The 27,390-nt window shown below is 37.3% G+C and overlaps 1 pseudogene; it reads left to right on the plus strand.

Annotated features, from left to right (window-relative positions):
• Nucleotides 1-898: 898 nt before the first annotated feature.
• On the plus strand, nucleotides 899-27,390 carry LOC131415074 (alpha-1,3-mannosyl-glycoprotein 4-beta-N-acetylglucosaminyltransferase B-like; annotated as a pseudogene).

Below are 27,390 nucleotides of genomic sequence, written 5' to 3' on the forward strand. Positions count from 1 at the left end.
TCAGGCTTGAAAGGTAGTGACTTTTCTGACAGTGAAGGTGGAGAAAAGGATAAATATAAGAAATATAAGATAAAACCAAAAAGGATTGTTGACTAACTGGATGTATGAAATGGATAAGTGAAAGATATCCAAGATAAGTTCCATTAATCTCACCTGTGTTTCCAGAGAATGGGCTCATCATTGGTAGACATCATGGAGTTGAGAAAGCAAAGTGGAGTATATTGAGATGGGGGAAGGGGAGAATCCCTCCTGAGCATCAGGCCTGCTATTTGGTTAGCTACTGCTACAAAAGAGAGGGAGGCAGTGTGTGTGCTTGTGAATGGGTTTGGCTGCATGAGCTCAATCGGTATAAATTTCCCAGATGTGCATGATTAAGAAAAGAAATACTCCAAAAAGAAACCACATGATCTTTCAGTGTTGATGCTTATTTTTATAATTACTCACAAATAAAATAGCATTAATTATTCTCTAATGTCCACTGTCTAAATAAAAATGTGATACACTCTTTGGATGGAACATATCTAAAATACATTAACACCCAGGCTGAAGTGAATCTTACTCACTAAAATTTGATTGTCCTCAATTTACGTTTAGTATAACTCTAGAAATTTTCTCTAGATCTCATCCTCAAACTCTTAGGGAGTTCAAATATTCCAGGCTATGCTCACTGAATTTGATTGTTCATCATAATCCTCTGCCCTTGAGCTTCTTATATCTTTATTTTAATCTATTTCTAACTCGGGCCAGGCCATTTTCCCAAAAAAAATCTGTGTGTTTCAAAATGCATTTTGAATATCAAACAAAGTTGTAAAATAGTTTTTCTAATGATAAATAAATAATGAGCTTTATGTTGAGAATGTTAGATTTGTTTAAATATTAAAGAAGAAATGTACACAAGATGGTTATAAATATGGAGCTGGGCCTTAATAAAGGATCCACTAGTGAAATACAGATTGAGGAGTCATCAGGACAAAGGTAAGAGTTGAAATGCAGGTGTGTGTGCGTGTGTGTGTGTGTGTGTGTGTGTGTTTGAGAGATTGAGAGAAGAAAAAGAAGAGTAGAGTCTAAGAACTGCACCTTGGGTAGGGTTTACCATGTTGGAGCAAGAAAACCAAAAGGAAGCAAGGAAAGTTGTTCCTGGAAAGCAGCAAGTCCAGAGCGAATCTTCTTTCATCTATAAAGCACAAAGTGCTTTCACATTCGTCTTCACTTGACACCCTATTGCACTCCAGAGATCCCTTCGAAGAAAGATATTATAAATGTCAGGTATTAAGATAACAAACATAAAAACAATAATAGATACTCAAGACCTTTAAATAGAAGGAGAGTGCTGCCCGTATTCATCAGTAAGTGGTCTGGATCAATATCAAAGGATAATGAGAACCGGGGGTAGAGAAAGCTTGGGACATCCTTCTGTATGCAATGAGGTGATAAACACCGTGAGGGAAAGGGGTGGTCTCCTCTCCAAACGTGCCCTCTGTCTTATCCAAGGTTCCATTAGGCCTGCCATTAATTCAACAGATGATTAGAGAGATTCATCAACAGATGAATAGAGAGATGATTGCTACATGTATAATGGGACTTCTACATTCCCAAGAGAAATTCTAACAACACAGACCCTAACTTTATCATTAGCAGATGATAGATCTTTACGAAGGGAATGGTTTAAATATATGTTTGATGTTTTTTCTAGTAAACAACTGAAATGGAATCTATTTCCTAAAATGCCATTTTACAATAGTTACTCCAATTTGCAAATACAGTTTGAGATATATGATGTTATCCAAGCATTTTACAAATGAAAAACATTACCTTTGGTAACCAGCACTAAATTTTCATTTTTCCCAAGAAACATTTTAAATCCAATTTTAAAAGATATAGAACATCACATATCCTCCACATATAGAGACACTCGTGCAAAACTATGCCCACCACAAATATACCAAAAATTGGACAGTTGGTGACTTATTAACCAGTTAGTTATTTGTTCAGTAACTCATTATGAATTCATCTAAAACAGAACTATGTAATTGGCAGAGTTTAAATTTCAAGTTTGCTTCTTAGTTGTGCTCATGTTGCTTCCAGATCCGGCAAATGAGCTACCAGAGAATTGAAGATTAAACCTTGCGCTCTAAGTCTTGGAGAGATGTTTGCAGAAGCAGGATAATGTGTCTGCTGCTATCTTTGGTATTATACATAGTTTCTGAGCTCAAGTCTTCATATTTGACAAATGCAAATCCTACAGATATTCAGATATGAGCAGAAGATTTGGTACATCCTCACTGTATTTCCAGCCATTCAATTCTTGCTGTCACCTGGAACTTGGGGCTGTGTACAGGGCTGATTCTTTATCATCTCCACTTGCCTAGGCAGAGCCAGACAGAGTGTTATAATGCACTATATGTCAATGTCCTGACTCTTAGCAATGCCTTTTCTTATCTGAAATTTAGGAAAAAGTGTCCTTAATTTTTAAAGAAAAATGTCAAATTTATATCCTGAGTTCTGTGTTACCAAATAGCAAAGATATTTAGAGAAAAGAAATACGTAATTTGCAATTATTTTCCCTATTGATGAGAGTCTAAAATGTTTTCCTTTATATGAAATAAAAAGTAGCTTAGATCACTTCTCATAAACTATTCCTATATCCCCTAAATCATGAGTTTTAGATCAAATAGGTTTAACTGTATCTTCCTGTTTTTTTCATTGGATGGGTCCCTAGCTATCGCAGAATCTAGCCCTTTCATTTTACAATTGGAATAACTGAGATCCAGAGACTTTAAAGGTCTTGCTCCAGGTCACACAGTACATCCTAGCAGAACCAGGATGAGAAAGCATTTCTTCTTAATCTCAGTTCAGAACTCTTATTGAAATATGCTGACAGCCAGGCAAAGAGGAATACAAATGAGTGTGTGCACAAGTGTGTATGCGTTTCTGTGTGTGGGTGTCCCTTTGCTTAGTCTGTTCCCTTGGGTAGAATATCCCTTTCCCCCACTCTCTGCCTCCAACTTTTCTTTATGCAGCAAATTTTTACTCCTTCATCAAGACCCAGTTCAAACACCATTTCTTCCTGCCTTCCTGCTCCATCTCGGGCAGTGCCCACTGCTTTATCCTCCTGGAAAGCACTTGAGTTATTTTGGTAGCACAATTGTTAAACACCTCAGAGTTCTTTGCAAATACTTCTGTCTACTTCACTGGAATAGATTATGAACTATTATCACCACATCACCAGCACCTCAGGGATAGAACCATAGCCGACTTGCCTTGTACAAACCTACAATCACTGTGCCTAGTGCAGTGCTTGATGGTGATGAGTGCTCCATATTTATCATGGAGTTCATAGAAGGGGTTCACAGAAAAGGCTCCATTTCATTTAGACAAATTGAGCATAAACTTTACTCTTGAGTGTAATTAGTCCAACTAAGAATTATACCTCTATTGCAGGCATCATATTGCACTTCATTTAATTTCTCTGGAGTGTTTAGAAAGTATAAGGACTTAACTTTAATAAGTACTTTGTGGGATGTTGGAGGTGGACCAGATATTGTTTTTCAGAAGCGACATTGGTCTATGCCCACAAATTTGATAACCTAGATGAACTGGATCACGTCCTCGAAAGACAGAAACAACACTGGCACCTATATTTCCCAAGTTTTATTCTAAAGAGACAGAACTGTAAATTCTCATGACCTATTGAAACCTGCTACCTCCCTGTGTGAAGATGATGTTTGTCCTCCATTTACATCTATTTTGTTAAAGTCATCAGAGACAACATGACATTTCAGGCCTCATCTTAAGCGGGTGATGCTTCGGTTAATGATCTGTTCACTTGCCCGAAGGTTTGCTATTGAGGAATATCAGAACTATCGCATCTATTCCTATAAGACTAAATGGATTATTTAGAGAAGGCTACAATTTTGGAACATGTGAATGAGACCTTTGAGGACAAGACAAAGAGCCAGCCACCTAGTTCAGCTGTGTCTCCAATGACAGATTGTGGAAGATCATTTAACCTAAGCTATGTGCAAACCTCCACAAGCTGAAATACAACAGATTTTGATCAGCAGGGAACTTAGGGGCATCACTCACAGGGTTTGGCCTGTTTAACATGTAACGTCTCTGTCTTTGCCCTCTGTCTTTCTTTCCACTTTTTGTCCCAGCTTCCCTACTCCTCTGATTTATATTCAGTTTAGCTCCTATTCCTAAAATTTCCCTTCTTTGCACTCTTTTATCTTTTTCTTAGAACCATCTCATTTTTCCCCTTTATCCTCACCTTTTACCCCATGTCCCACACTGGGTCATAAAAAAGGGAGTTGCAAATTTAAAAATTATCTAATATATGTACTGAACACATTTTTTGATTTTTGTTCTTAATTTCCCAATTAGTCTTCAGTTACCAAGCACTCTTAATTAGGAGTGTTTGAAGATGAAAACAGTAAACTAACCCTGAATATTTACTTTTGACAAAAGAAAAAAAAAGGAGCCAGACACTATGCTAAGTGCTGGGGAGAACATTTGAAAAGGACAAAGTCCTTGTCCTCAAGATCATCATACTGTAGTGAGTAAGGCAGACACTCACAAATTGCTTTTTGCTTGTGTGTGACCTCAGATTGAATTTCAAATTTTTGTTCTGTAAGTCATTGGCTCCTAGAAATTCAAGGGTTCCCACTCTGCATTTTAATATATTAAGTGAGACAAAGAATGGAATATTAAATAGGAATACTAAATTAGGAACATAAGGTAATCCTTCTAGACTTTTATTAAAATTGGCATAGACTTTGAAGACTTGAGACTTTGTGAGAAGGAGGAGATTTGGAGAGGTTCTGAAGCAGAACCCCCAAAATGATTAAAGCAGTTAGAAAAATTAACAGATGCCTATCAATTTGGAGCTAAGCAGATATTGTTGCTGGATCAAATTAGAATCTTCCCAAAGGCCTTAGAAAACTAGTTCTGTAAAGTTAATGTTTTAAACTATGAATGTCACCACAGCTTCATTTTCTTGACACTGTCTCAATCAGCCCCAGGCAGCTCAATCCTCTTCCAGGCCCCTTATAGAAATTCAGGCTGCCTCATTCCTAACGCCATCTCAGCAGAGGAAAGACGTGATCATTGGTCTTTACTGCCATTCCTTAACCCTCTAGATTTTGTGGTCCAGCCACAAGTTCTGGCCTCTCATACGGTCCTCTCCCCTCCCTGCTTTGTCCTTCCAGCAGTAGCCTTGACAGCCAGCCAACCTTAAAGTTCAGTGTATCAGGGGCAAAACTCAAATAATTAGCAAGCAACTAGATGCTCTGAGCCTTCTGCAAGACTGAGATGTCTCATGATATTGTGTGCGTATATGTATATATATATATATATACGCACACACACAGTAATATTAATATAATATTATATATAGTCTATATAGTAATATACTAATATTACTATGTTATTTTATATGTTATGTGTGCATATATATTTATATAAAATTTCTAGGGGCCAGATACTTGTCAATGTTGGAGAAACAAGGAGGAATTAGATATACTCCTACTCTCATAGTTCAGTAGAAGAGGAAATATCATCTAAACTAACCCGTTAACACACTAGAAATTTGAGATGCTGGGATAGACATTTGCAAGAGGAGTAGTAAAGGAACAAAGGTGGGACTGATTAAGTGTTCTCAAGATTTCTTAACAGGGCAAATAATTTAAAGAAAAGCACTATGGTTAAAAGGATGCTGGAGCTAACTATTGTTAAAAATTGAGAAGAGGAAGGAGTGGGAAGAAAGTCATACATTCTTCTACTCAACTGGTACTGCATGCTCTTTCGTATGTCTAGAAGGCAGCTATTAGTAGGAGATCTAGAGAGATACAAAGGAATCACATCACAAAGAGCTTACCTTGAGTCTTATGAGCAACCAAACAGAAACAAAGTGAGGATGTTAGGGGACAACCTAAACAATCATATGGCCACACTTCCTCTGTAGCTACACACAGACTTATCACACATTCCACATATACTGCACACTTCATTTTCTTTCTAGATTAGTGAGGTATAATATCACTCATTTGTCCAAATTAAATACTCATTTTAGGGTCTGGCCCAGTTCTGGCCATAAGAAGGACTTGAAATAATGAAAAATAGAATTTAAATGCTTCTTTCTGTTTTCTCCCCAAACCTCTAAGCCTAGTGCCTATCCTTTTCTTCTTCTGCACCTCTTCATACCCCACACATGCACACACATACACACTTACAGGGAGATTTAGTAAAGTCAAAGGGCAACCAAAAAAGGGAAAACAGAAAAAAAAATGGGAAGAGACAGATACGAGGTCTTAACTGCTTAGACAAGAGGAGCTAAAAAATGTTAGAATGCCATTTCGTCTTAATTATCATTTGCCCCTTCAGATATTAGCCATAAAATAACCTTTCCAAGATCATCAAGCATACCAAGTGAAATTTCAGCCAAATGTCTGATTTATAATCCTTAATGAGAGCATCTGATCTGAAAACCAACAAAAGTTGGTGTTATAGAAACTTGAAATATTTATACTAATAGACTTTTAAAATTCAGAATATTAAAAATTCCTTTCAAGATAAAAATAATTGTTTTAACATCAAATTTCACAGGCTTGTTACCGCACCAGCAATATACAGAGTTGTCAGAAGACTATCGTACAAATGTGTGTTCCCACCCAAAGCTGCATTTCTCCATTTCCTCTATCAACTCTGTAGCCCATCTGTCAGTGCATGTATAGACCACTAGGAGAATTCAAACTTGGAAATTGAAATTTCACACTTAAAAAAAAGATTAAAATGTTCAGGATTTCCCAAAAGCTTTAAAACCCCAAACAATAGCAATTCTATTCTGAAATGCAGGAAAGAGTTGTGTGAACTTTTTTATAAAAGCACTGTTGATTAGCATTTTGCAAAAATCTTTGGTAGAGAATGATGACTTCATGGGAAATGCAGGCATCTCCTTCCCTACCTGCCCCACAAACTCTCCTTTACTTTTGTTGCAAATGATTGAATGGACCTTGTCAGATGTCTGTCCGGCTGCCTCTTGTTAGAAGTGGGCCACTCCATTGAGTATTTCCCCATAGAAGCTTCACTGAATTATTGGGCGATGGGGGAAAGAATGGAACAAAGTAGGCTGAGTGAACAAAACCTGGCTGAGATTATATCTCTGACAAGCTTTTGCTGGGGTGTGTTGGGGCGTTTCACCCCTCTGGGTTGCAAACTTGATCAGACTGCATTAGATATCAATGAATATGGAGAGTTCAGTCTTCTGATCCAAGTTATTTTCATGGCTTCTCTTCCTACTCGACTTATACAACTGTTTCTTAGAATCGTATTGATTTGGGGGACATTACTTCCCCATGAACTCATCTTTCTTTTATGGTGAATATTGTTTCTAGATGTTTTCAAACCAGTCAGTCAACAATAAGCATAGTCAACAATCAGCTACCTTTTCTATCTTAACATTCACTTTAATTCCCTTCTCAAGAGAATTCAAATTTCTTTAAGAGTGTTTGAATCTCAAAAGCAAGAATGATACTATTAGAAAGACCATTAGACACTATCCAGTTTCCTGGTTTTCAAACTACGATCCTCCAAATTCTTGGATTTTTCCTCCAACGCCACGGTACACAGTGGGAGCAAAGAAAATTCCAGGAAGGTTTCAACAAAAGAAACACGACTCTAAGCTGCTTTTATACACTGAGGTTCCATTTTCAATTTCATTTGATAAAAGATCTTTTTGTTAGTGGATGAGAAATTCCAGTCTGAGAGAGCTTCAGTAACTTGTTTCAGATCACTCAGCTAGTGACAGAGCTAGGATTAGAACCAGGTCCCCAGAGTCTTCATCTAAGTATCTTTTCTGCCAGTCTACACGAGACTCTTCTAATTCCTCTTTCCATCCTGTTGGCATGTACTTATTCTCTTTTAAAAATTTTCCCAGTCTCCTTTCTTCTTTCAGCACTGTTTGGTTGTGTCTAGAGCAGTCATGTTTACTTTCTCTATGTATTTTATTCAATATCCTTTTCTCATCAATTCTGAGAGTATTAGTCCACTGCCAAAAGACAGGAGGGGTCGTTATTATCATTAGTAATATCATCTTCCACAATGACAATATTTTATTTAGAGACATTCAGCTTTCATAGATTTACACATTAATTATATTGGTACAAACTCATACATCCTTATAAAGTAAACAGAGAGAGGTACAAAACTAAGACTCAGAAATGGGAAATGACTTGCCCAATGGTTCACAGCTATTTAGAAGCAAAAGCAGGGCTGGAGTCCTATTTCCCAGCCTCCTCTCTTTCCCCTTGACCACTCCAAATGAAGAGAAGGATTGGGGAGGTGGGGTGTGTTAAATTACCACCTGCATGGGAGATTAGTCTGCTTTCCCTTGACATTTCAAATGACTTGGTTCCTTGTTAAATCAGTCATGCATACACTTACAAATTACTCCTTCACCTTGCGAACCTCACCACCAACCTGCTCAAGCAAGACCAAAGGGCCACAAGTTCCTTCATAAACTTTTCTCTACAATCCACATGGTTGATTGCCCTTTCATCTAGGCATTCTTTGTAGCCTTTAAATTTTGACAACGTTTTCAACACAATTGATACACATTTGACCTCTCCTTGGTCCTACATTTTCTCTTCCACTGGATTTTTATTCAAATAGTCATCCTATTCATGCCAGAATATTTCATTTGGAGGACAACCCTGTTTAATACGCTACCCAAGATCTTGACCTTATCTCTGCCCCTTTGTGCAGACTCTGAATCCCTATCTGAACATTCACATTAGGAAGCACAGGAGATTGGAAGACGGACTGGTGGGAGCCAAACACGAAGTGCGTACTCTTCATAGAAAGTAACAACGGCAAGAGAAGGCAAATTCCCTAGCACTGGCATAATGTATAACTCCAGGGTAACATGTGCCTATATCTAATTAGATATATAAAAGATACAGATATAGATATATAGGTACATAAAATAAATCTCATGCAGCCTATGAACCCCTATCTCCTCCATAATATAATGGATGCAGAAACCAGGAAACACCCCAAGGTGGAGGGAGCAATATATCCCCACTGCTGGCATAATTGTCCTCAAAATTTAAAGATTTGTAAAGAACTGCATCCATTTCCTTGATCCTCTAGCTGAGGGGAGGCATATATATGGTTGTGATACTAACAAATCCTAATCTAAAGCTCATGCTCTTTGCCTTACAGCAAGCATTTGGAAAGTTACAGGTATCAATTCGAACACCTGCTGAAGGGTAAGGAACTTCTTTGTGGTATCAGCAATTCATTTTTCTATTGAAAACTAGTATCCTTTAGAAGTCATGGTAAAAGCCATTTCTGGGTCAGTCATGGCAAAGTGATTACAATCACATTTCTCTATTGCTTGATTAGGTCACTGTTCACTAATGCCCTGCAACCATCAGCTTCTTTGACCTGTCATCTCATACCCAATACTACTCGTGATGAGCTTCCCTAGTTTGGAAAACCAGTTGAAGGCAGAAAGTGGTTTTCTTTCTCTATTACAAAAAGTGTTTTGGGTCATGGGTGGTTGCCTTCTCACTGTGCTTTTAAAAGAAGAGACAAAATGCCTTCAGTCTGTTGGGAGCAAAAATATGTTCTTTTTCATCTGAAATCATTCCTTGCATCTCACTAAATATTACTGAGCATCCCACAAGTAGCTTATCATCTTATCTATTTGCAACAGCAAACTGAAGATATTAGGAAACCTCTTCAGACTGGTGGAGCCTAGCAGCCCAGGAAGCTTTGGGGAATAAAATATCTGACAGCAGGTGTCCTGCATAGACCAGCTGTGTGGCTGTACATAGGAACTGCCACTTAACAAGCTAGGGCAGCTTGTTCCCATAGCTCATGGGGAGTTGGACACAATTCTATTCCCTTTGGACATTCTGGGCTTCAGCAGGAAAAGCAGGCAGTTCATCATGTCCTATGCCTCCTTTTTCATGTGATTTTAAGTTGTACTTGGACAGAACAGTTTCATGTGCGGGAGTGAAAATGTCAGTCTCAGGAGATACTGGACCATTGACCGGGAGTCCATATGTCAGTAGTCTCCTTCTCCTTTGGGACATGGTCAGTTGCCATGGTAACTGGCAGCTAAGGCTTATTAGTGCTTGTCAGTGTTTAAAGGTGGTTTATAAACATATAAATAATTGGCAGCTCATTAACAGGTGGGGCTCCTGAACTCAGCTGCCTTTGGCAATTAGCTACAGGATTCGAGTGTTGTGCTCCTGTCCTCTGCAGCTGCTTGCCCGTCTGGCTCAGAAAGTATCAACCTTGCAAACAGGGCAAACAGGAAACAATCCATCAGTGAGGTGGGTGGAGGAGACCGGTGACCGATGGTGGTCGCTCGTCTAGCAGAGTGCACACGGACAGATGGGAGGGAGTATAGGTTGCCTGTTTTCAATTTTTCCTTCAGAAAATGTACATATGCTGAAAACCCTTGTTTCTTGGCAAATTCTTTAGGAATGGAGCCAGACTTACATATAAGTTGTTTATAATGGAAGAGCCCCTGTCTAAAAATACCTCCCTGAGCCAGCAGTCACAGAACCTGCAAGTGCATCAGAATAGATGTATTGCATTATTTTCAGGTGTGTGTGCATGTGTGTGAGCTAGAGAGAGAGCGAGCTATGTGTTGTTTGGGGGTGTTAGAGGAGGCTGAGAGAGAAATCGTGTGGTTCAATACTCCCAATAGTGCTAAACACACTAACCTTGCTATTGATCATATTCTTAGTAACTGGAGAGGCCCAGGACAGCCTGAGAAGACCCAAGAAAACAGAGCTGTGAATGTCAGGGATTGCAAGAGATTGTGGATCAGGGCCATAGCTTTTCCAGATTGCAATTTGAACTCGCTAGCGCTGACTTAGGTGATTCTGGGGTTTGAGTTTTTGTTTTTATAACTTTTAAAGACCTTTTTCAATATCTAATATTTTTCTACAGTTTGGGAGTCCTGACTAACTATTACTAAGAAAATATATTCATTGAAGAATATCTTGATCATGTATTCATCTCTCTAATTTATAAGAAACACTAGAATGATGATGATTATTATTGTAACATTTTTATTATTTTGGCTTGAGGTACATGAGAAGAAGGGAGAGGGAACATGGGAAGATAATTGGAAGATACCACAATGGTAATAAGAAGTAGGAAGAGAGACTTTGGAGAGGGAAAGACTTTGGAGAGAGAGAGGCATAAGAAGAGGGAAAAATTGGAATTAAAAAGATGTTCCAATTGGTTTCTGCAGCTTATTTCTCTCATTTCTAGACAAGCTCAGGAGACTAGACCCAGGCACAGTCAGCCAGTACTGCTTGAGGGATGGTATAAAGAAAGGTAAGAGCATCAGCTGTGCATTGCCCTGTAGGGTATCCCATCAACTCCAGGAGGTACACAGACCAGCAATGATGGTGTATATCTCAAAGCCAGAGGGGCTGATTACCCTTCAATTACTTTAATTTATGTAACAGCATATTTTCTCCCCAACTCAACTAAGTATCTAATTCCACTGATGAAACTCCTAACTCACCAGCAACTTGAAAGTGTTCTTCAGGTTGATTAAACACTATTCTATTTATGGAAATAACTTTTGTTTTAATAATTGGTAGTGATTTTTAATTCTACCCTCTACAAAGTGAGGGGTAATTATCATGATCCTTTCTCTATCTTGCTGAGATTTTTTGAGGACATTCTATGCTTTCTGAAGGAAAACTTTATTTCCAAATAAAAAATAAAAATCGCAAGCACTTGTATAGTTTTTACTATGTTTCAGACATCATTCTTAGTGCTTTACATATAATAACTCATTTAATCCTCCCCCAAATTTTATGTTAGGCCTTGTTATTCTCCTCTTTTTACATGTGAGGAAATAGAGATATTAAAAATCTTGCTCAAGAATATGGTAAAGAGCAAATTAGGAAAAGACCCGGAATTTGAAAAGTTAACACAGGAAAGACCACCCTCCTGCTTCCCTCCGTCCCATCAACAAACATATCGAGTGATGGTTCCCCCTCCCAATATGAAGTAGGAAGTTAAAAGAGAGTGTAACTCTCACCATAACAAGCAAAACAAATCAACTGAGGTACAAAATCAGTTTTTCTGGACCCCTCAGAGAAGTGACATTGAAAGAATCTAAATAAACTAAACTCCAGTGATGAACACTTTATAGGAAAGATGACATACAAAGCTGCTTTCTTCCCTGGCTGACTAGCAGGAACAGAAAAATGTACCCATAGACAGGCAGGGATAAAGAGATATCAGTAAAATCTTTAACAAAATTTTAAGGCCTCTGAGTGGGCTGCCAAGAAAGACTTGAATTCTGGCCCTAGGCTGCAGAATAAATCTGCATTCTCTCACCAACTTTATTGCCTTGGTCTTTACTGAGTGTTTAGGGAAGTTTTCTAAAGGCTTGAAGGCAGGAGGCAAGAACTGAGAGGGATCAATTTCAACTCAGGATTTCAGCTTCTAAGGGTTGGGGGCAGACAGCAGTTCTGAGAGAGACTGCTCTGAGGCATTCTGGGAGGTGAGACCTTCCTAGGCATAAAAAGCCTAGGGGAACTGGAGGAGTGCATAGAAAAATCCCCAGAAACACAAAGAGCTAGAAGCCAGGCTGCAAAAGCAGAGATCTTCATGTTTTAAAAAGCTAGCACTTGGGCAGAGAAACATAGAGATCTATTAATTTCACTAGTGTTCAGACCCCAAGCCTACAGAAGATAAATTCTAATTCTAATTTCAAAACATTTAAAGCTTATGGACCAACTAAAGTTGCAAAAAAGCCCAAACACATCTCCACTAGAGATCAGATTTATTTAGCTCTCCATGCTAGATCTTTTCTAAAAATAAATACTATTTATATCCATTTCTACTGTTTTCTTATACAAAACATCTTTACTGCCATAAAGTTTACATGACACACCAAGAACCAAAAAAATGTAAATCCTGGCCAAGAGAGAACAAATGAAGAGAAGCAGACCCAGAGATGGCCCAGATTCTGGAATTATCTGTGAGAGACTTTAAATAAAATACATATAATAAAAAGTCTAAAGGATCAAGTAGAAAAAGTACACAACATGAGTGAAGAGATGGGGAATTTTAGCAGAGACATGAACATTATATTAAACAAAAATCTATTGAAAATTCCAGAAATAATGCAATATCATAAATGAAGAGTACATTACATCAATTTAACAGCAGATTGGAATCATAAAAGGAAAGAATAAGTCTCCTTAAAGACAAGTCAATAGAAGGCATCCAAACTGAAGCAAAAAATAGTGAAAAAATAGAGAAGTGCTTGAGATCTGTGGGACAATATCAAACCCACCAAGAATATAAAAAGAGAAGATAAAGAGTAGGGTAGAAAAAAAATATGTAAAGAAATATGGCAGAGAATGATTTAAAATAGTTGAAAGACATTAACACATATATCCAAAATGCTAATCAGACCCCATGCAGAGTACTACAAAGCAAAACATAGCTATGCTCTTCATAGTCAAATTTCTGAAAACCAAATTTAAAGAAAATAATTTAAAAACAGTCAGTAAAAATGGCCACATTATCTGCAATGGAACAACAACATGCAAGATGGCTGATTTCCCACTAAAAATAATTGGACAATATATTGTTGGAAAAAACAATAATACAAAGTGCTAAGAAGAAGTCAACCTAAGAGTGTTATATATAGATCTATCTATATCTATCTATCTATCATCTCTCTCTCTCTCTCCTTTAAAAAGGAGGGCAGGGCCGGCCCCGTGGCTTAGCTGTTGGGTGCACGCGCTCCGCTGCTGGCGGCCCGGGTTTGGATGCCGGGCTCGCACCAACACACCACTTCTCTGGCCATGCTGAGGCCATGTCCCACATACAGCAACTAGAAGGATGTGCAGCTATGCCATACAACTATCTACGGGGGTTTTGGGGGAAAAAATAAATAAAATTATAAAAAGGAGGGCAAATAAAGTCATTTCAGAGAACAAAAACATAGAGAATTTGCCTCCAGCAGCCCTGACTACAAGACATACTAAAAGAAGTTCTTCAGGCTAAAGAAAAATGATATCAAATAGAACCCTAGATCTGCAGGAATGACTGAAAGCCATGAAAAAGAGTAAAAATATCTGAGAAAATACAAAAGACCATTCAGTCTGTATCTATATCTATCTGCCTATATCTTTAAAAGACTACAAACCACTTAAAAGAAAAATAATAATATATTGAACGTTTTCATTGAGGTTTTTTTTAGCATATGTAGGACTAAAATATAAGAAATGAAATGCATAAAGGGCAGGAAGAAGGCAAAAAAAACCTACACCGCTTATGAAGTAGTATAATATTATTTGAAGGTAGGCTGTAATGAATCTAAGATTCATATTGTATTCTCTAAATCTATACCGTCCAATAGGGTAGTTAGTAGGTACATGTTGGTATTTAAATTAGGTAGAAATTGACCCAAATTCAATAAAATTAAAAATTCAATTTCTCAAGTGCACTAGCCACATTTCAAGTGCTAAAGAACTACACATGTCTAGTGGCTACCATATTGGATTGAACAGATATAGAATATTTCCATCATTGAAGAAAGTTATTTTAGACAGTACTGCTCTAGATAGACCACTAAAATACAACATAAAAACCTATACCTAAATATTAACAATAGGAGTAGAAATGGAAAAGAAAAATATGTGATTTACCTCAAAGAAGGCAGGAAGGGAAAATAGAGAAATAAATAACTGAGATAAATAAAAGCCAAATATGAAGACAGGAGATTTAAACAGAACTATGTCAATAATTACATTAAATGTTAATGAACTAAACATTCTGTGCAAAAGTCAGAGACAATAAGATTGTATAAAAAGAAAGACACGACTCTATAAATTTTATGTGTAAAGACAGAGAAGTTGAATACAAATGTGTAAAAAAATACCACTTAAACACTAAGATTAAAAAATCTTAATTTTAAGATTACAATTTGTTGTGTTAAATATACCATTTAAACACTAACATTAGGATATTGCTGTGACTATGTTAATAGACTAATTTGACTTAAAGGGAAAGAATATTACTAGAGAAATAGAGGAACATTTCATAATTATAAAGGGGTTGATTCATCAGGAAGTCATAACAATTCTAAGCGTGTATGACCCCAATAACAGGATTTCAAAATACATGAGGCAAAATTTGACACACTAAATGGAGAAGTAGACAAATCCACATTTTATTCCAGAGATTTTATGTAACTGTCACTCAACAACTGTGTGTATATAATTCCACCCCAACAACTGCACACAGTCTTTGCATGTGCACATGAATCATTCACCAAAATAGACTATATACTAGGACATAAAAAAGGTTTCAAAAATATTAAAGAATTAAAATCATATGAAGTATATTCTCTGGACACAATGGTATCAAATTAGAAATTAATTTTTAAAAAGCTATATAGAAAATCATAAAATATTTGGGATTTAACAACAAATTTCTAAATGACCCAGGGGTAAAAGAAGAAATCACAAGAGATATTAGAACATATTACAAAATAAATTATAGCAAAAATACAGTATATCAAAATCTGTGTGATTCAGCTAAAGCTGCACTAGGGGGACATTTATAGTTTAAATGTCTATAGTAGAAAAGAGGAATGATTTGAAATAAATGATCAAAACTTCTACTTTAGAAGCTAGACAAAACAGAGTAATTAAGCCCAAAGTAAATAGAAGAAAAGAAATAATGAAGACAAACAGAAATCAATGAAATATAAAACAGATAATCAAAATGTTGAAAGTGGGATCATTAAAGAGATTAATAAAGTTGGCAAATTTCTAGCAAGACTTATCAGGAAAAAAGAGAGAAAATGAAAATTACCAACATCAAGAACAAAAAGGGGATATCACTAGAGATTCTACAGATAATAAAAGGATAAATATACAATGTTATGCCAATATATCCTACAAGTTATATGAAATGAACAAATTCCTTGAATAATATACTTATTTAAACTGACATAATAAGAAATAGGTAATCAAAATAGCCCTCTGACTACAAAATAAATTGAGTTCAAAATAAAAAACTTTCCTTCAAAAGTACTCCCGGCTCAGATGGCTTCACTAAAATTTTATCAAGTATTTAAGTAAGGAATAATGCCAATTTTACATAAATTCTTTCAACAAATGAAGGAGGAAGAAACACTATTCAACCAATGTAATTTGATATCAAAACTTGGCAAAGACACTGTTAAGAAAAAAATTATAGATCAATATTTATTATGATCACAGATGCAAAACTCTTAAAAACATAGAAAAAAATTGAGTACACACACACAGAGTGATGCATCACAGACAGATGGATTTTACCTCAGGTATGCAAATATGGCTCAAGATTTTAAAAAATCAATTAATACAATTCACCATGCCAATAGAATAAAGCAGAAAAACCATGTAATCATCTAAATCAACATAGAAAACTATATTTGACAAAATTAAATATACATTCTGAATTAAAACTCAGCAAATTAAAAATAGAAAAAAACTGCCTCAACCTGGTAAAAGACATCTACAAAAATCCTACAGCTAATATCATTCTTAATTGTGTGAAATTTTGGACGCCTTCCTCTTACTCTCCCAAAGGTAAGACGGCCCTCTCTCATCATTTCTATTTAATATTTTCCTGTAGTTTCCCTCCTGTGCAATAAGGCAGGAAAAATAAATAAAAGCTTAAAGATCTAAAGAAAAGAATTAAAGCTGTGTTATTTGCAGGCGAAATGATAGTATTTGTAGAAAACTTCATGGAATCTACAAAAAGACACTAGAACTACTAAGAAAATTTAGTGAGATGGCAAGATTCAAAGTTAATTCACAAAAATCAGGAGTGTTTCTATATATAAGCAATGAAAAATTAGAAAATAAAATACAAATAAATAATTTACAATATTATCAAAATATATTAAATACTTAGGGGAAAAATATATTGAAAAATATGCAAGATCACCACAATGAAACTACAAAACATTGTTGAAAATTTAAAAGACTCACATAAATGGAGAGCTATACCTATATTCATTGACAGGCTTTAATATTTTAAGGATTTTTTCTCCCCAAATGATCTATAGATTTAATACAATACCTATCAACTTTCCAACAGGCCATTTTGAAGACAATGGCAAGCTGATTCTAAAATTTGAGTAGAAATAAGAAAGACCTAGAATAGCCAAAACAATCTGTTAAGGAAAGTTAGAACACAACAGAATCTACTTCAAGATTTACTATAAAGCTACAGTAAGCAACACAGTATAATAATTGACTTAAAAGATATAATATATACATCAATGGAAAAGAACAGAGTCCAGAAATAGACGCACACATACAAAGTCAATTGATCTTCAAGGTAAGGCACCAAGTTCATTCAATGGAGGAAAGGAAAGTCTTTTTAACAAATAGTGCTGAAACAACTCAACTCTTATACTCTATAAACAGAATATTAATTTAAGATGAATCTTAGGCTTAAATTCATAAAGCACAGAAGAAAAATAAGAATAATATCTTTGTAACCTTGGGAGGAGGAATAGATGTTTTCAACAGGGCACAAAATCAGTAACTCTAAAAGAAAAAAAAAATGATAAATTGAACTTCATCAAAATTAAAATTTACATCTCATTAAAAAACATTATTAAGAAAAGTAATAGGCAAAAAACAGATTGAGGAAATGTTTTCATAATACATATATATGACAAAGAATTCATATGCAGAATATATAGAAAACTCCTATAAAGCAATAATAACAAGGCAAACCCAATTACAAAACAGGTAATGACTTGAACAGATACTTTACAAAGATATACAAATGGCCAATAAGTGCTTGAATGAAAATGTGTTCGAAATGTCTAAAATAGATTGTAAAAGAATGTTCATAGCAACTTTCATATTCATAGTTACACCAATACCTATCAATGAGAGAATGAATAAACAAAATATAGTCATGCAATAAAATGCTACTATGTAATATAAAAGGAGAAACTACTGACATAGGCAACAATACAAATACATTTCAAAGACATTATGAGGAGTAAAAGAAATGAGCCACAAAAATATATTGACTCAATTATTTTTGTTATATAACTTCCAAGAATAGACAAAACTAATCTATGGTGAGAGAAATCAGAAAGCAGTCACCTCTGTGGGTGGGCAGAATGAAGGGGACATTGACCATAAAGTGGAATGAGAGAACTTTCTGGGATAGTGTAAATGACATGAAGAAAAAGGATAGGCAAGCCCCAGACCAAGAAAAAGTTTTCATAATACATTGATCTAACAAACAACTCATATACAGAATATTTGTATTCTGTACACGGTTGTATATGTATATAAAATTGCTAAAATTCTTCAAATTGAATGCGTGTTAAACATTGTATGTAAATTATACCTCAAAATATATGTATTGACAACCAACCAAGTGTCAGATTCTGTTGTAACTCCCTGGAGATACAGTGATGAACAAGACTCTGCTCTCATAAAATTAGAATATCCAATAAATGCCCTTTTTTTAGGCTATTCAAGGACTTAGACCTCAACTATATCCTTCTCTTTATCATTAACATAATCAACTATTTTTTTTCTCGGTACATAATATAGTGAAAACGTGCTACCTAAGAATCAGGAAACCTGAGTTTGATTTACATTTTTGTCCTTGACAAAGTTTGTGACCTGGAGTAACACATTTAACCTTAATATCCTTATCTTTTTGAGCCTTGCATCTTTATTGGTTTTTATTCTCATTACGTATGCTAACAATGATATCTCTACTATGAAGCTGTAAACTTAGGGAGGACACTGTTCATCGTGGAAGGAGACAGCTCCAAGTTCTTGACCATAATGTGATAACTGCCATCTCTTGACATTCTATAGTACTCCCACTGAGCCATTTCTTGCGAGTTAAGCCAAGAGTTTGACAGAGATATCGGAGAAACTGAGATGTGACTAGTCTTGCCTTTATTTGAATTCTAATCGACTTTTTTATGGCTTTTTAAATTATGTTAATTTTGAGAAAGAGTGACCACTCAAGAACACAAATCTTCAAATCAAAAGACCACAGCTGTAAAAAGACCTTCTTAGTTTGCCAGGTGTAGAAATTTATTCTGTTTTGTTTTGTTTTTTAAGTGAATTAGTTAATACTCAGAGATGGGAAGGAATCTAAAATCTGTATGCGCATAAAACATTCTCTGTTGTAAACATTTAGAGGACATGCAAGAGTAAATTGCTCTTTTATGAGGTCTGCAGAGAAACATAATACATAACTTGCTTTTGTTGTGATTTTTGAATTTTGCTTTTCTCCCAAATTGCTTGAACTTTTTGGTTAGAGAAAATAAACCCAAATTCAATATCACCAAACCTTTACACAAAGACTCCTTACCACACCCCTTGTTGCTCACTTTCTCTTGGATCTGCCATCTCTTCTTTTCACTCTTCCTTTATAGCCATCCAATGTCTTTCCTTCCTTTCTGTGCATAGTTTACGATTTACTTCAATCCTTTTCTCCATCAGCCTATACCCATAACTCCTTAACTTTTTGCATTATTCTTAATACCTCTTTCCAATATCATTAATTCATTCATTGACTCATTCAACCATTGACTCATTCAACTAAAACTTATTGAAGCACAAATAATATATGGAAGATGCTGTCTAGATGCCAGGGATTCGGGAGTAAAGAATGTCCCTGCCATCCTGGAGCTTATAGTCAGAGAGACATTAAATAAAGAATTACAAGTGCTGTTGTTCTTCCTTATTAAGTCCTTTCACAACCTTCTAATTTGGTCTGTGAGTGTGTGCTTAGATTTGCTGTTCAGTGGCCTTTGGATTCAAGGTATCAAAGTCCACCAAGCTTCTCTCCAGGCTGCCAACTACCACTACAGTCTTCTGATTGACATGTTTCTTGCTTAAGAAACAGTTTTTCAGCATTCTAAAAAATCTATCTCCCCAGGGTCTCCCCGTCTAAGTAGCAAAAAGAAAACAACTGGTAGGAAAAGGACAAGTATAGTTACTATTAGTTACTTTTGTAGTCCTCTGCTTCCAACATTTTGCCTCTCATTCTCCCATTCAGGTATTCACTTATTGATTGATTGATTCATTCATTCATTCATAAATGTGTATTTAGTGCTTACTATTAGGCAGGGAGTATGGTGGATGTGTAACACCCAATCCTTGACTGAGAGGAACTCAGAATCAAAAACAGTATCTCAAAACTGTTTTGGCACAAAAAACATAACTGCCTTTGCCAATCAAAACAGTGGATTTTTCCCACTCTGTGTAAATAGATGTTTTTAAAATATATTGAAAAAGGTAAAACAAGACTTTTTTAGTGGTGAGGTATCTACTAGATAGTACTTGATGTGTGTGTGTATGTATATAGATATATTTACCTTACATGTCTCTTAGTATCATATTCCCACAGAGGCCTTGTCAAACTACCTTTGATATAAATTGCATTTTAAAACAGCCTCTAAAATACACAAAAGATGATAGTTAGAAAAACATTTTTAGACAAGATACTTCATGAAATTTTTAAAGCACAGATTTAAAATGTTGTCATTGCATCCTCCAAAAAGACAAATACAAATGATGCCAATGCAAACACACACACAATCATTCAATTTAAAGAAGTTTTGGCAACATTTTTGGTGTCTTTAATTCAAATAAGAAATTATGATTTTATTGTTATAAATCATAACAGCTATTCCCACTCCTCAATGAGTATTTATTATGTTTGAAGCTCCTTTTAGCTAACAATTCATTCGATCAAAGCTACTCTAAGAGCTACTTACTAGTATTATCTACACTTTACAGATGAGAAGTCTAAGGAAAATAGAGGTTAAAGAATTTGATTTATCAAATAGTGCAAAATATATACAAGACAAAAAAATTTGATAGAAGACACAAAACTTGCCCAAAAGGACCTTGAATAATTGACAGTTATTTTTAAATACTGAATCATAGTAAAAAGCTATGGAAAGCTGTTTAAAGAACATGACTTTTTCCTGACTAAAACATGCCTTGGAGAAATTTTTATCTCCTTGTCTTTATCTTCCTCTCAGCATTTTACCAATTCTGAATTTCTCCTTGTTTTCTTCCTTCTTTTCTGCAATTGAAAAGTTTTAAATGACAGCTGAAGAGCCCATCTGTATTCTATAAGACAGATTCGAATAGAGCATTTTAAACTTTAAAGAGCCCCCTTACCTGTTGGGAGAAATACAGTTTTACTCAATTGTAAACAAAAAAGGAACATTTATTTACTTTTCTGTAATTATAAACAGTCTTTTAAGTGACTGTATGAAAAGTTTTAAAATTATAACAATCTCAGCTGTTTTTCCGTAAAGCCCCACGCTATCTCATTTTGCATTCCTCTGAGAATTTTGTCCTGTGTCATCCTGGGGAGATTCTCTCTTTCCTTTGTCATTTTTCCATAGTGTCTTTATCTACTCATGCTGTGCGCTCCTTTCTCTTAATCCTTGTCTTATACACGTTATTTTTCAATATTATTAGCCTGCTTTCTTTTGACACAAAAGTTTAAAAGCCACTGCCTATTTCTGTCTATGTTGCCAACTTTTCATGTCCCTGTCATAGTGACACCTCAAATCTCTGACAGCAGATGTCAAAATCTCCCAAACTCCACTGTAGACCAGCTTCAGCTAAATTTAATAAAGTAGTGGGCAACACTGATTAAAACAATTGGTACTCATGGGAATAAACAGTATTGATGGGGTCTTAATCCAAGGTACTGGCTATCTCAAAATATAGGCTTGACTTTGCATATCATGTTTAAAACAAGTTAGTTAGTCCTTCTTAGTATTTTGACCACCAGTTTTAGTGACTGTCTATGGGTGATTGGGGGGAGCAGGCTTGAGTCACTTCTCCTAAAAGTTTAAGTATTTTCCATAGTTCTATAGCAAATAATGGAGCTGGGATATAAAATAGAAAAGGTTAGCATTTAAAAAGTCATTAAAAGACTACTTAGTCCTTGTTCTTTACCAATTACCTACAAACTTTTGACTTGTACTTTCTAATCTTGATATACTTACCTTGGAGACAAAGCCCTCATTCTCTCCTCTATTTTTTTATTCCTTTGGCATTTTAAAATAGTCTGTCTCTTTTTAATTACTACTAAATATTGAATGAAATTCCTTTTAGAATAAGGATTGCAGCAGATTTGTACAACTTAGCTATAAAATCTCAAAACAATCTTCTAAAATGTTTTTTGAACCTTGGTTCAAAAATTGGTTTTTCTCTTCTGAACCTTTAAAAATGGCTTGAAACGTAAAAGGACGAAGCGATTTTTAAACATGGTCACAGTGACATCTGCCAAAAGCTAAAAATATCTCATTGGTTTAACAGGCTAAATTTGTAGCCACTGTGAAGTCCTAATGTTATTGTGAAAGCCCTATGATGGGTTACATGGGTAAAATAATGTGTTTGTAGAATTACATGGTAACTCAAAGAGACATTGATAAGCTATATTTTGCACTTTTGTTCCAGATGCAGGAAAGAAACATTTAGTCCATCTGATTTGATCCAAAAAACTGTCTTAATGACATTTGGAAGGACTTAATGACATTTTCCTTGGTTCCAGCTCTACTATTCAGCCATATTTCATCCTATACGTTTAGGCTGTGCCTTTGCAGATATAGCCATAGTGCTCAATCTATCAAGTTCATGATTAAAATGCCAAAAAAAAAAAAGAAGAATTTTATAAAGTACCCCTTTCCAAATAATTGTGAATAGAAATTCTCTCTCTGCTCCCTGCTGGGCCCTGATCTGTGAAGCAGTTGCTTGGCTGGGGGCTATAAGACCCGACTCACTCTAGGATCTGTTCTAACTGCTTTCATCTCCCAAATTCCTACCATGATTCAGAGGTTACCAGATGTTGCACAAAGTAACAAAGGCATAAGAATATAGGACTCAGTGGTTGCAAAGTAAATCAGAGGGGGCTACACATAGAGCACTGGGCAAATAATGGGGCAGTATTATGGGTGGAAATGTGTCCCACAAAATTCCTATGTTGAAGTCCTAACCCCCGGTACCTCAGATGTGACCTTGTTTATGAATAGAGCCATTCCATGCGTAATTAGTTAAAATATGTTCATTAGGGTGGGCCCTAATCCAATAATGTGTCCTTATAAAAAGGGGGAATTTGGAACAGACACACACACACAGAGAGAACACCATGTGAAGATGAAGGCAGTGATTGAGGTGCTGATTCTACAAGCCAAAGAGTGCCAAAGATTTCCAGCAAACCACCAGAAGCTAAGAGAGAGGCATGGAACAGGTTCTCCCTCATAGCCCTTAGAAGGAACCAATCCTGTTGACACCCTGATCTCAGGCTTCTACTCTCCTGAACTGTAAGATAATATATTTCTATGGTGTAAGCCACTCAGCTTGTGATACTTTGTTATAGCAGCCGTAGCAAAGTAACACAGGTCCAACTAGGGAAGACGGCTTGTACACAACTGGTGCAGGTACAGGTGTCAGAGGAGAAGGACAGCTTGGTATCAAAGCCAAAGAGCAGGTGCCATGGCAGAGACTCAGACATGCTGACCCCTCTTCTCTGTGGCAGGGTGAAGATTAGATCCCGATTACCCAGAAGTCAAGGTGTTCACAAGGTAGGAGCAAAGTCTCAGACATTGGAAAGTTTAAGTTGTTCTGTGGAGAAACAGCAAGAGAAGAAGATAAAAGCAGCAGGTTCCTGTGAGAGAGTAGAGGCCAATGAGGCAGCAAAGTAGGGCGCTGACTCTAGGGTCTTGAATCCATCGCTGAGCTTTAATATGCAGGCAGTGAGGATCACTGGGAAAAGTCAGTAAGGAGTTAAGTACAGATCAAAGTATTAAGTATTGAGTATTTAAAAACTTAAGCATTTAAGAAGGTTTCTCTGGAAAATGTGTGCAAAACACAGAAAAGACTGAAGAGATTAGATGCAGAAGCTGTGCAGCCTTGAACTCATTACTTAACTCCAGCATCCTCATCTGCAAAATGGAGCCAAGCATACAATCATCTCATTAGATTTTTGTAAGCATTTAATGAGATAATCCACGCACAGTGCCTGACATAGTAAGACCTTGGATGAATGTCAGAGACTGAGTCCGATGTGTACACAACTAGAACTCACATATTCCTTCAAATTAAATGTGGATATTAACATTTCCCCATGTCTCTTCCTGACTGTCAGCTCCTTGAAAGCAGTACCTGTAACTGAGGCTTGATTTTATCCAGGCAATTCTGACCCAATTATTACGTACAAGCAAGAAACAGACATTTGAGGTCTGGGTGAATTATAAACCACATAGAAGAGAGGTGCATGCTAACTTCCCTTTGCCTTTCTCCAGCCCTAACCTCTGTCATTGCTCAACCTAAATCTGAGCTCCAGGCTGAATCCATCACAAGAGAGTCAAAACAGGCTTATAAATTTGGACCTGATTTGCTCTAATGAGGTCTTGCTTTTCCTCAATTTCTAGGGGAACATAAAGCACTGAATGACATGATTCAGAGGGCAGATAACACCTCTTTAACATCTCTCCACATGCCGACCCACTTCAATACTGTGCACTTCTCAGGGATGAGAAGCTATGCAAAATCTAGAAGAAAAATACCTGAGAGGCTGCCTCCTCCTGGGAACATTTCAGCTTTTCAAGATTCTAGGTCACCCCTCTTCCGGATATTTGGAGTTCATTCCCACTGGGTGAGCAATCTGTTCAGACAGCTTTTTTTTTTTTTTAAACAATTATTGTTTATCCACAGTGTAATAGAAACCACACTTAAAAATAAAGCCTCATATGGAGTTTTTCTTTTTAAATTTCATGAAGTAGAAAGAGTAAGTACATTAATTTAAGATAATTTGATTAATTTTGAGTTAAATAATCGAGCCACCTCCTGAGAAAGGCATCATTTAACTGTTCACAAATGGCCACATAGAGAAACTGAATGTTGTTGATGACAGTCGTTAGGGATGGGTAAATTCGGTTAGGAACGGAGAGGTGTCCTGTGGCGACAGGAAGACTGCCAAGGAAACATCCCTGGCTTCAGGTGGCCCAGCAGCTTCCTGTTACAAAGAATGTTACTCCTTGAAGTAACTGGATGGGAACTTCATCCTGAACTGCCTTCAAGTGTCAGGGAACCTCCTCTTGGTAAGCATATCAGGAAACAGATGCAGGAAAATATGGACTGAGAGTCCTTAGGATCAGATGCACGTTCCTTCTGCAGAGATGACAGAGAAGGTGTCTTCATGCGAGATCCGTGATTAACCATGGGCCGAGTCCTGGCGACAAGAAACTCTTTCCCTACATTAGCTTGTCTTGCAGGCATTTCAAGTTATAATCCCAAGCAAGTCCTTATGGCTCTCAATCTTGCCACACTTCTGCAGAAAATATACACGTTTTCTAGAATGAGGGACTATGTTCTCCAGGCTGTGGCCTCAAGGAAAACCTCTATTCAGGAGACATGTGCAAATTTCAAAAGTCTGAAAGAATGAAGTAGCTTCAGAATGTGGTCTCAAGACTACCCAGATAGCCCTCTGCCTCCACTTAGTTTGCTTTCCGGATTTCTTTCTAATTGGAGTGTATGGGTGTTTGGTGTATCTTTGCATGCAGGTGTCTTGGTGTCCAGGTGTGTATGTGTTGGGTTTGTATAAATGGTGTGTATGTGTGTTTTGCACCTGTGTTTATGAATAATATGATTGGTTCTTTCCAGATAGAATTTCTTACGAGGGTACTGCTTTTTTCTAAACTGTGATGTGACACGAGACCATTCCTGATAGCTGCCTGCATCTGCCATTTAAAAAATTGTTAATAACTACCTTCTCACCCCCTGTTACCCCATCACAGAGGTATATCAAATGGGATTAATTTAGAAATTGAGATTAGTTATGACTCCACTTGCCACATTTTAAAAACACTGCAAACAGTTACCATTCCGGCAATTTTAAAGGGCCTAGAGTTCTTTTAAAACCAGGGAGACTTCACTTCAGTGCAGTTCACAAAACATGTATCAATCAGCACGTGCAAACACACGCAAACGTGAAAGCTAGTTTCCAACACGACAGCAGTTGCTGTGATCATCCGCGTATTCCCACTGCTGTACAGAGCGCGGCACAAGTAGTGGGAGTCCATCGCTGTTCGTCTGAATACAAAGCTGTACAGATAAGCTTGGCAGAATTTTCCATTAGAATAGAAAGGCTAACTTCCTAAAAGATCAAATGGTTCAAGGAAGATGGGAAATGGCAGCTAGATCAAACTGGAAAACTTGTTGCTTCACAAGATCCTACGTTTCTTGTATCTACAAAGAGATCTGAAAGAAACTGCCTCAGGTAGATAAACGCTTAAGCACACCCACTGTGGTAGGGTTGGCAATGGGTGAAAGGCGACTCGTAGAGCACATTTATATATAAGTGATATCAAGGGGCCCTAGACATGAAATATCCTGCAGAAAAGCGTGGAGAAGAAAATTTTAAAGGAGAAAATGGTAAGAGAACCTTGGTTACTGCTTCCTCATAATGCCTGCACAGTCCAAAAGCATCTACTCCGCGGAGCTGCAGGACGACACCGGAGCCAAGCCCAAGTACCTGAGCACCGCGAAGAACTCGGCACTCCAGCAGCCCTCAGAGGACTGGATGAGCCTGGAGTTCTTCCAGCTGGGCTTCGTTGGTAAGATGTTCAAGTCGCTGGACCTGAGCTTGATTGTGGGGTACATCCTCATGTCCTACCGTGACAAACCCCTCAACTGGCTCCTGGACCATAATCTGTGGGTGAAAGTCCGCAACCCGAGAAGGATGCGAAGCACTGGGAGCTGCAGAGCGGCTTCAAGCCGACTCCCTTCCAGCGCGTGGGCGCTCCTCGCTCGCTCGTGGGTAAGATCCAGAAACTGAAGGATAATGACTCTGAGAAGCCGGCGCTGCAGAAAGCGCACGTGAGCCCGCAGGCCAGGTGAGCACGAGCACTTCCCCCGCAGAAGGCCTACCTGCGTGAGGATTCCCTCTGGGCCTTCACGCACCCTGCAGGGGACTTACCCACCTCTGCGTCTTCCAGCCGCTGCGTCTTGAGGGGTTTCTCTTCTGCAGCAGGAACACTAGCACCCAGACGCCACGCAACGTCACACGTCCGCGGAGGTGCTGCCCCTTGATAACCCCCAGGTGGACGAGGAGGCCCTGCAGAGGGGCCGCTCAGCCAACCTCCGGTACCCTGGAACCCCTGACGGCCACCTCTAGGTTGGCTCCTTCTCTAGGGTGTGGCAGGGGCGAGGTGGACGCTGCTTTTGGGCCCCGGGAAGCCATGCGCATCTCCACGCAGAAAGACTGGCGGGGTAAGTACTTCTCATCGCAATCTTCCTGAAAAAGGCCGACTAA

Source organism: Diceros bicornis, chromosome 15 (genome assembly GCF_020826845.1).
Source record: "Diceros bicornis minor isolate mBicDic1 chromosome 15, mDicBic1.mat.cur, whole genome shotgun sequence".
Lineage (NCBI taxonomy): Eukaryota > Metazoa > Chordata > Mammalia > Perissodactyla > Rhinocerotidae > Diceros > Diceros bicornis.